The sequence below is a fragment of the Poecilia latipinna genome, unplaced genomic scaffold (genome assembly GCF_001443285.1).
Source record: "Poecilia latipinna isolate Pla-1442-1.1 unplaced genomic scaffold, P_latipinna-1.0 Scaffold543, whole genome shotgun sequence".
NCBI classification, from domain to species: Eukaryota; Metazoa; Chordata; class Actinopteri; order Cyprinodontiformes; family Poeciliidae; genus Poecilia; species Poecilia latipinna.
Window position 1 is genome coordinate 108,031 of NW_015113159.1, and position 9,241 is coordinate 117,271.

Genomic DNA, 9,241 nt, shown 5'->3' on the forward strand with positions numbered 1-9,241 from the left:
CGAAGGACCGCAACAAGACCGGCGAGATGGTCGTCCCAACTACCGCCTGATTAAAAATAAAAGAATTGTTTCGCAAGTAAAGAACAGCCAAATCTTAGCTTGTTTTTATTGCCTCAGCCGGTGTTTCTAAATTTATCTTTGTTGTGTATATAAACATTGGCGCCTCCAGAAAAATTTTAATTCGGGTGACCACAGCAGGCCAATATCAGGACTACAGACAGATAACGTCAGAATTTAAGTATTTAATTTTTATTGTTTTATTTATTGCTCTTCTTTTTTTTAACCTATTCTTTTTCCAATCTAGATGTAGTAAATATTTAAAAGTTTGAGTAAATAAATTAAGTTTCCTAGAAATGTATGCATACTAATAGCATTTTGTAACTTTTGGCAACATAATACCAATTATCATTATAATTTTCGTCTTGGCAACATTTGCAAACAAAAAAAAAAGTCTGTCGTTTTTCTTTCATCTTTGCATTTGTAAATTAATTTCTTCAATTTCAATTTTTCTGATTATATTTATTGTTCATGTTAAATATAGAGCCAAAAATTGAATTAACCTCTAGAGTTTCCATCATCACAATAAACAAACTTTGGTTAATTTGGCCATAAATAAAAATAACAGTCGGTTTGTTCATAGATCATCATTTGTTGGTTCCTTTTTAGATCTCTGAAGTGCCTGAAGTCAGAGGGGTCAAAGGTTAACTTAAGAACCACTTTCTGAGAAACCTGCGTGAAATTAGTTCTGTTGACCTGAAAAGTGGAGAAGCTGGTGTCTCAGTGTGGCTCTGGATTTTCAGGATTTGGTAACTTTTTCCATCTACTATCTAGATGGGCGGGACAGAGGCAGGGATGGATGGATGTTTGGATTCTCTGAGTTGTCTCAGTAGAACCCGTCTCTATAAACCCTCACCATCTTTATCATCAGCCCGAGCGTTTCTAACGGCGGCCATCTTTATCATCTCATCACTTTCTTCTCCCCCAGCCAACTGCAGGCTTTTCTTTTCTGGAACAAAGTTTGTCTTTACGTCAGCGGCGCCGGGGAGACAAAGCGACACCAAAACAATGACCTCTGTTTGGCAACCAATAAAAACCGGCCTCCACATCTTTGTTGCATCTGGGGGGCAATTAGAGCGAGTTAAAAGGCAAAACACCTCAGGAGGGCATAAATCGCCAGCGGAGTGGAGACAGAGCAGGCATGTAGTCCAGATGGCTCAGCCGCCGCCGCTGCGTCGCTCGGGCAGAGGATGGGACGGCCTTGGGGTCCTGATTAGTGAGAGCCACATGGCTCATTACTGAGATGACCTGTGAAGGCGGATGGGGGTTAAAGGTCAATTCAGTGGAGGAATGGGAGGATCTGAAAGGAGAAGAGCAGTTTTCACCTCTGACTCTGATCTCAACCTGTTCATCGTTTTTATACTTTATGATATAATTTACAGTAAAGTCGCTGATTTATCTGCTGCTGTCAGAAAGACTCACTAACAGAAAACACTTTTAAATCTACAGCGTACGGAAGCACTTAACTGCCAAAGTTGGAAATAAATTCACAACCAGAATCAAAAATCAAAGATCAAAAATCATTAAAACCAGAAACTCTTTATAAACAAATTCTCATTGGAAAAATGAGACAGAAAGTTTCTCATTATAAAAATATATACTGCTCAAAAAAATAAAGGGAACATTTCACTTTAATTTTGTGTGTGGCTCCAAATCCAGGCCTCCATTGGTTAATAAATTTGATTTCCATTGATGATTTTTGTGTGATTTTGTTGTCAGCACATTCGACTTTGTACAGAACAAAGTATTCAATGAGAATATTTCATTCATTCAGATCTAGGATGTGTTATTTGGGTGTTCCCTTTATTTTTTGAGCAGTGTAGTTTTGACAAGATATGGAAGTTGTCTCATTATACACAACAATACAAAATTTGCTAAAATCAGAAAATTTCTCATTATAAAAACATACAAAACAAAACAATTCTTGTTAAAATGAGAACAGTTCCTGTTATAGTGACACACTTTTGACTATTTTACAAGATTTTTAATGAGTCTTGTTATACAAAACTCAATAAAACAGGAAAATGTTGCTACCATAACTTTGAAAAGAAAAAGTTGTCTTATCAAACAAAACGAGAAAAATTCTCGTTACCATGAGCAATTACAGTTTCTTTTCATAATGACATAAAAGTTGTCTCATTAAAAGAAGAAACTTTCTCATTGCAAAAAGATAAAAACTCAAAACAAGAAAATTTTTGTTAAAACAAAATGCAAACCTGGCTTAAACAAGACGACTTTTATCTGGATGATAAAAATCTTCAGTCTGGCGTTTTGGTCTCATTTTCTAAGGACAATTTTGTTTCCAGAGATTTCATAATTCATTTTATTTGTTGTCTCAGTTGTTTTGTTTATTTATTTTGGATATTTAAAATGTTTTCCAGTTCCAGTGTTAAATAGTTACAGCATTATGATTATGCCATTATTAACATTATATCACTGTAAAATGGTGTCAAAACAACAACATTTATCACAGTAACTTCTGGGACGATAAATTCCAGTAAAATGTGTTCAGATCTACATGAAGGCCTGATGCAGATCTATGTGTAGACAAAGCCAAACCAGATCTAAACTGGACTCAGCATTAAGTTCACAAAAAGGTCCAAAACTCAAAGACAGCTTAATTATAAATTAATTTCCTCCTTTTTAAGGTTGTGACAATTAACAACATCTAAGAGCCACTTATGGCTAAAAATGGGCATATTTATACTTTAATAACAGAATGATGATGGTTTACTTCATGACAGTTAGCTGGGTTGAAGCAAACAAACTGACTGCAGTTTGAGAAGTCGGTCTAAATCCTTCACATCAAACTGAGCATCATTTCTGTAACAATCAGCTGGCGTTGCTCTTTAACAGGAAGCTCCTTATACGGTCAAAGCTTTCGTTTATAGAGTTGTAATTAGCTTTGAGTAAAAGATTGCTTTCTCGTGTGGGAGAGCGGCGGAGCGCGTGCAGCGGGTGAGCACATCACTCTGGGCGTATTCCCCACAGACGCTCTCCTCCTGACGCTCATTCAGTCCAACAGGAAGTGCCATGAAAAATAAACAGGCGTTCTGCGGAGACGACCGTCACACAGAGCCGGGGCCTGGAAGAAATTGAGGATGATTAGAGGTCAGGCTGTTACCTCGGCTCTGAGCTGGAAGCTGCAGGAACCTCTTGCTAATTGCTGCTTTAAAACATCTGTATTCAGAGTAAACGCTGACCTTTGACCTTCACCCCTCATCCTGACCAAACTCTGCTGCTCCTCTGAGTCTGGGCTTGAATTCACCAACAGTCCACATTTTATCATGCAAACCTGCAGCCTGACATCATGAGGCCTCCACCGTCACCATCAGTTTCTGTTTCAGGCTCTGTAATTCATTTTCTGTGTTTTTCCCCAAAGAAAACTGATGCTGCTTTAACTCAGTTTAGCTCAGGTTTGGTTTCGGTTTTAAAGGAATTTTAATAACAGTCATTTCATGTTTAACATAATTTTCATCTATTTATTGCTGTGAATACTAAAAATTCTGCTAAAAATTCATCACACAGTTTGTACTTTAGCACTAAGTGCAGATTAATCCCAGAAAGCAGGAGTTACCTCCCAGAAAGGTTACCTGTCGTTCAGGTAAGCAGTCTGAGTTCACAGGAAATAAAATAAAAATTATGAAAGGGAACGAAAAATTTCTGATGCTGAATGTTGTAAGTTATGGGAAAGTAACCTGTAGCTTCAAAGAAAGTTCTGGAAATGAACAAGTTCCAGAAAGTAGATCTGTCATTTAAGTTTCAGAAAGTCAGTAAAGTTCTGACAAAGAACCAAGTTCCAGAAATGACTTTGTAAGTTCAGTGACTTTGTATGCTTCTGTGAAGGTTCCAGAAAGTAATTATTAAGTTCAAGAAAGCAACTGTCAGGTTTCAGAAAGTAACTTGTAGGTTTTTGTGTGCAGCCTCTGAGTCAGATTATGGATGAAAACGTCTGACAGGTCTGAACTGTCATGTTTCCCTCCATTTTGCTTTAAAGGGATGATTTGAGTAATTTTTTCCAAAACATTCCTGGTAAAAACATCCGACAGCGTAACCAGAGACATTCTGTTCTCGCAAAGGGAGAACAGAATTTAAACCTAAATCAGAAACATGAAATCAGATTTATGAGGTTGATTCATTTCTCGTGTCCGGAACAGAAAAGTTTTCATTAAATCAGTGTGAAAGTGGCTTCATCATGACCTAATTTGACGTTTGGGGCTATCCTGACAGCCCGGAGCTTTTCCATCTTCATCACGGTTACATTTCTCCCAGACTTAGCTCCGAGTCCGGGCCGTGCCAGCTTTATGCCAAACCCTGTTAATGTTCTTGGAGAGGCTCCCTGGTCCGTGTGAGCCCGGCTCTGTGCTCCGCGCCCTGAGGAGTCCCACCTGTAACGGCCGGAGACAATGGCTCCCTGTGTCACCTGCCTCCCAGATAGATTTCCCCTGGCGCCCGGCTCCGTGTGCGGACGCTTTGGACCGCGACCAGCTATTTCAGCGGGACCCTTCAAAGGCGTGACGTCCAGACGGTCTGGCTCATCCGGGAGTCCGACTCCCAGCTGCAGCCGCAGCGGCAAACTGAACGAACCGGCCTGTCAGCTTGAGTTTAGGGGAAAAACGCAAGTAGTTAGATAAGACGGGTGATCCGACTGGAGGAGCGGGGCGAACGGCGGACAGAAAGGACCGGAGGGAAGAACCACAGAGGTCAACCTGACCGCTCCGTTAGGTTCATCTTAGGAGCTAAATGTTCACTTTAGTTTGAGACAAATTCAGAAACTTTTCTGCATTATAACACAAATTGCTTCATTTCCGGTTTATTGTGAGCAGTTTGCTGCGACTCAGAGAAAACACACAAAGTGGTGAAAGTTCACTTTCACACCCAGAACTCAAACTGACCTAAACTTAATGTTTTCCTCCTTCAGTCCGGTCGACCCGGTTCTACTGGAACCAGAACTTCTGCTCCACCTCCAGCTGCTGTGGCTCTGAGTCAAACCAGCCTGTTCCCCTCCTGGCCTGTGGGGGCGCTGCACCAAGAACCACTGAAGGAAACGACAAAAAAGCCTCTGAAGACACTGAGAGCAACTTCCTTCTTCACCAGATGGAAACAAGATGGAGGCGTCAGATTTTCGCAGTTGGAGGATTTCTCTAAAGACCAGGAGCCATTTCTGCTGCTACCGCTAGGCTAGCATGTTAGCTTTAGTTGTATTTACCCAGAATGCCCTGCGCTGTAGTCCTCTTCCTGCTTTTGGAGCGGTCTCCGGTCCGCTTGGCGTTAACATTCAAACCAAACCCAGACTGAGGCTTGGAGGACCAGAGGTCAGAGGTCGCTTAGCGTTCACACCTCACCAACTGAACTGGACTTTGACTAGGCAGACGGACTGGAGTCGGGTTCTTTGGTCGGTGTTTAGTAGGAAATGTTCCTGATGTTGAACATTCAAAGAACCAACAGTAACTTTGGGAAGCTAACATTCAGTTTGTCCTTTTGCAGCCATTTTGAAAGACGTTCCTGTAGATTAATGTTCACATCTAAGGTGTAACTGCTTTACTATGTAGTTCATAAACTTTGCTTTTCAACACTTGTTATTTATTAAAAACCCTGTTCTTCATTTTCATACATTATGATGTTATGGCTCTTAAGGCCGAGGCGTCCCACTTTGACGTGCTATAAGCTGATATTTCAGCGGACGGCCTGATAAATCGTTGGCTGTCTGGGTGAAGCGGGTCCCCATCGGCCTGCGCTGAGAGATGTGTTTAATAAATAGGGGAAGGAGCTGCAGACGCGCGCTGAGGCCGCGGGCCGCGGCCGGCCGGCTGTGTTTTGACTCGGGCTTGACCCCGGCTGAACCTGACTAAACACAGGCAGAGTGTTTGGGACTTTTTAAACAGGCAATCACAAGCGATGACAACTGATTCATCAGGCCGGGTTGTGCCCAGAAAGCCCATAAAGCCGTGATGGGAGGCGCTCGTTAGGCGGGGGCGCGGTCCCGTGGAGGCGCAGCTGTCTCCAGCATGGCCTCTGGATCCGATTCTTAATCACATTATTTTTAGCCACGCCACATTTGATCCACTGTTGTTTAATTCATTAGCCGTTCCTGGGATTTATTGTGGCTCCGGTTGTCTCTCATCTCTCCGTTTCCCAGAGTCAACGCTCAGACATCTGGTCTGAATCAGGCGGTTCTGGCGAAGGGACGCCCTGAGCGCGGCGCCCGTCTCCCCCGGAGCCCCTGGAGCCACGCCCGCCTCACCTGGCCCCGGCTCCGGGCGCCGCGCTGGCAGCAGGGTATGCAGATTTATGGCCTCAGCTGACTGAATCGCATTAAAGCGGCTATGTGTCGTGTTTGTGGGCATGCAGAGCAATAATGACTCATTGTTCCAACCGAACAAATGCAGCTGTGACAAATTTATGACCCTGCTTCATTAGAGCCTTTTATGTCCTTCATAAACAATTACATGAAGCCAATTTGATGAATTTGAAAATTAGTTTTTATGACTCTTGCCGAGCGAAGAAGCGGAGTTTAAGCGGGACTCTTCTCAGGAGCAGCAGCCAGTTTTGTCTCTCAGGATCTGGATTTTTAATCGCTGTCCAGAGGATTAAACGTCTGGAACAAATAAATGATCGGGACACGATGAACGCAGAAACAAATAACATTTTGTAGCAGATGAACTCTTTACCCCAACAGAAATCAAACTTTTATTCTTCCTAACTCCAGCCTCAAGCCAAGCCGTCCGTCATTTTTAATCTGAAATGATCGCTGACTCATAAACAACACTCTGAACAAAACTGCAAAACGAGAGAAGAAGTAAATAAGGAAAATATTCGATTTGGTCAATAACCTTCACTCAAACCGCTTTTATTACCTCCAACTTTTGGTTGCCTTGGCAACCGCCAATGACACAACCACTTCCTGGATCCGTCAGCTGCATCGCATCAGAGGAGTTTCAGTTTCAAGCATCATTGGATCCATGCTGAGGTTCGGCATTTTGTCTGGACGCAGCAACGACTTTCAGGCAGAGGAAGCTGCAGGCTGCCCGGCGTGCAGAGCCGCTACGGCACCAAGAAACTTTGAGATTAATCTGACACAGTTAGAAAAAAACTATTTAAATTAGGATATTTAAAGATAATAAAAAACTTGGACATTTCTGAGCTTGTAAAGTTGAACATTTTGGACTTTTGAAACTCAGAAAATTTCCAAAAAGTTAATAATTTTCAATTTTACAAGAAAATTTCTGAGAATCTCAAAACTTGAGTTTTTTTTTTTTTCTTGCAACCTTTTGTTTTTTGGGCTCAGAAAATTTCCAAGTTTTTCTAGAAAGTTTCAGAGTTTTTTGGTGGATATTTTCTCTTCTTTTACTTTTGGAGCTCAGAAATGTTCCTGTTGTTCTGGAAATCTTCTGAAGATTCCTGAGTTTTTCGGTGGATACTTCCTGCTCTCTTTTTTCCCTTCATGATCCTGTCGATCATTCGGTTGTTTTAAATGAAACCGTTTTACTGCGTATTGTTGGTGTTTGTGCTGTAATCGCCGTCCTGCTCAGCTGTCGAGACGCTGATGAACATTTCCTCCCACAAACGCTCAGATAATCGGCTCCATATTTTGTGGGCCCGTTTCTAAACATCGTGATGCGTTTTGCTGGGCGACACATTCCTGACCCGTAACTGGGAACCACAGCTGATACTGGGGGGAACTGGGAACATGGTGGGCCGACGCCATGGCAACCAGTTGGGATCCTAACGTTTATGTGAAGAATAAAAACTCGAGTGTTTACCTCACATTGTGGCAGCAGAGATGGTTTCTGATTAGTTATGAATCTCATTTTGAAATAAATCCAGAACCAAACGTGCAGAAGCAGCTTTCAGCTTTTATGCTCCAATAATCAGGAACAAACTTCCAGAAAACACAAAACAGCCGAAACCCCGAAAGGCTAAAATCCACCTGCTGGAGCTGCTTCTGATTAATAATAACTACAGAACTGATCAATATAATTATTTGTGATTCATTTGCTTTTTGTAAAATGTAAGTTTCTGTATTAATAAACTGCAGAGTTGTGTAACTAGTTACATTTACTTCAGTAGAAAACATTTACTTTTAGGAGTATTTTTACTACGCTGTACTTTTTACTCTTCAGTAAATTTCTGGATTTTCTTCCCACTGAATGAAAATTAAATATGTTTTAACCAAACTTCACCAAACTCAGACACAAACCTGCAGATCCTGTTAAAGATTCACAATTTTTTTACTGAAACAAACTGATTTAGTTACTTATATAAATTATTGTCATTTTGGTCCTAAAAATGCCAACATTTCCACTTAACTTTACATTTTGGTTTGTCTGATGATGTAATTTTTGAATTGGATCACGTGACGCAGACCCTCCGCCTGCTGCTGGGTCGTTGGATCGAACCTCAGACTCGGTGGGTTTTGGTGAGCTGGGAGGATTCCCTCTTTTCTCCTCCTTGGCTTTTTCTGTTCGGATGAATCTTGGGGAGACGAACTTTTGAAAAGAAAGAAAACCACAAGCAACTTGAAAAGGAAACATAAACAAAGGGAAACGTGAAACCAAAAGTCTTGAGCCGATTTCTGAGCCGACATGTTGGCCTGCAGAGCGTCAGTTTCATTCTGACATTATGGTTTACATGATGCAGACTGTATTTATGTCTATGGTTTGTTCTACTTTGGAACAAAAAGAAAACAGACAGGAAACAGAACTGCTGCAAAAACACACTTCAAAATAAGAGCATGTATACAAACGTCTATCTGAAGAATTTCTAAAAGTCAAAAACCAAAAACTTGAACTCAGAGGCTGAACATGAAAACTGTTCCAGACATTATGATGATTATCTTATTTTGAGACTATTTCCAGTAAAATGTTAGTAATGGAATAATAATGAAAGCTTTCAACTCTGGTGAACATTTATTACTGCAACTGGAAAACATTTTAAACATCCAAAGTAAATCAACAGAAACTACAAATAAAATGAATTATGAAATCTGTGGAAACAAAAATACCAGACTGAAGATTTTTATCATCAGAGAAAAATGATAAATCATGCAAATGGAGATTATTGAGCTGCTTTCATTTGTGATCTGATTAATTGATTTATTGCAATGGGCTCTTTGCACCTAAGGCGTTGACGTCACATCTCCAGGAGCTAATGCGGCTCACTTTTTTCCGCTTTGAGTTTCCAT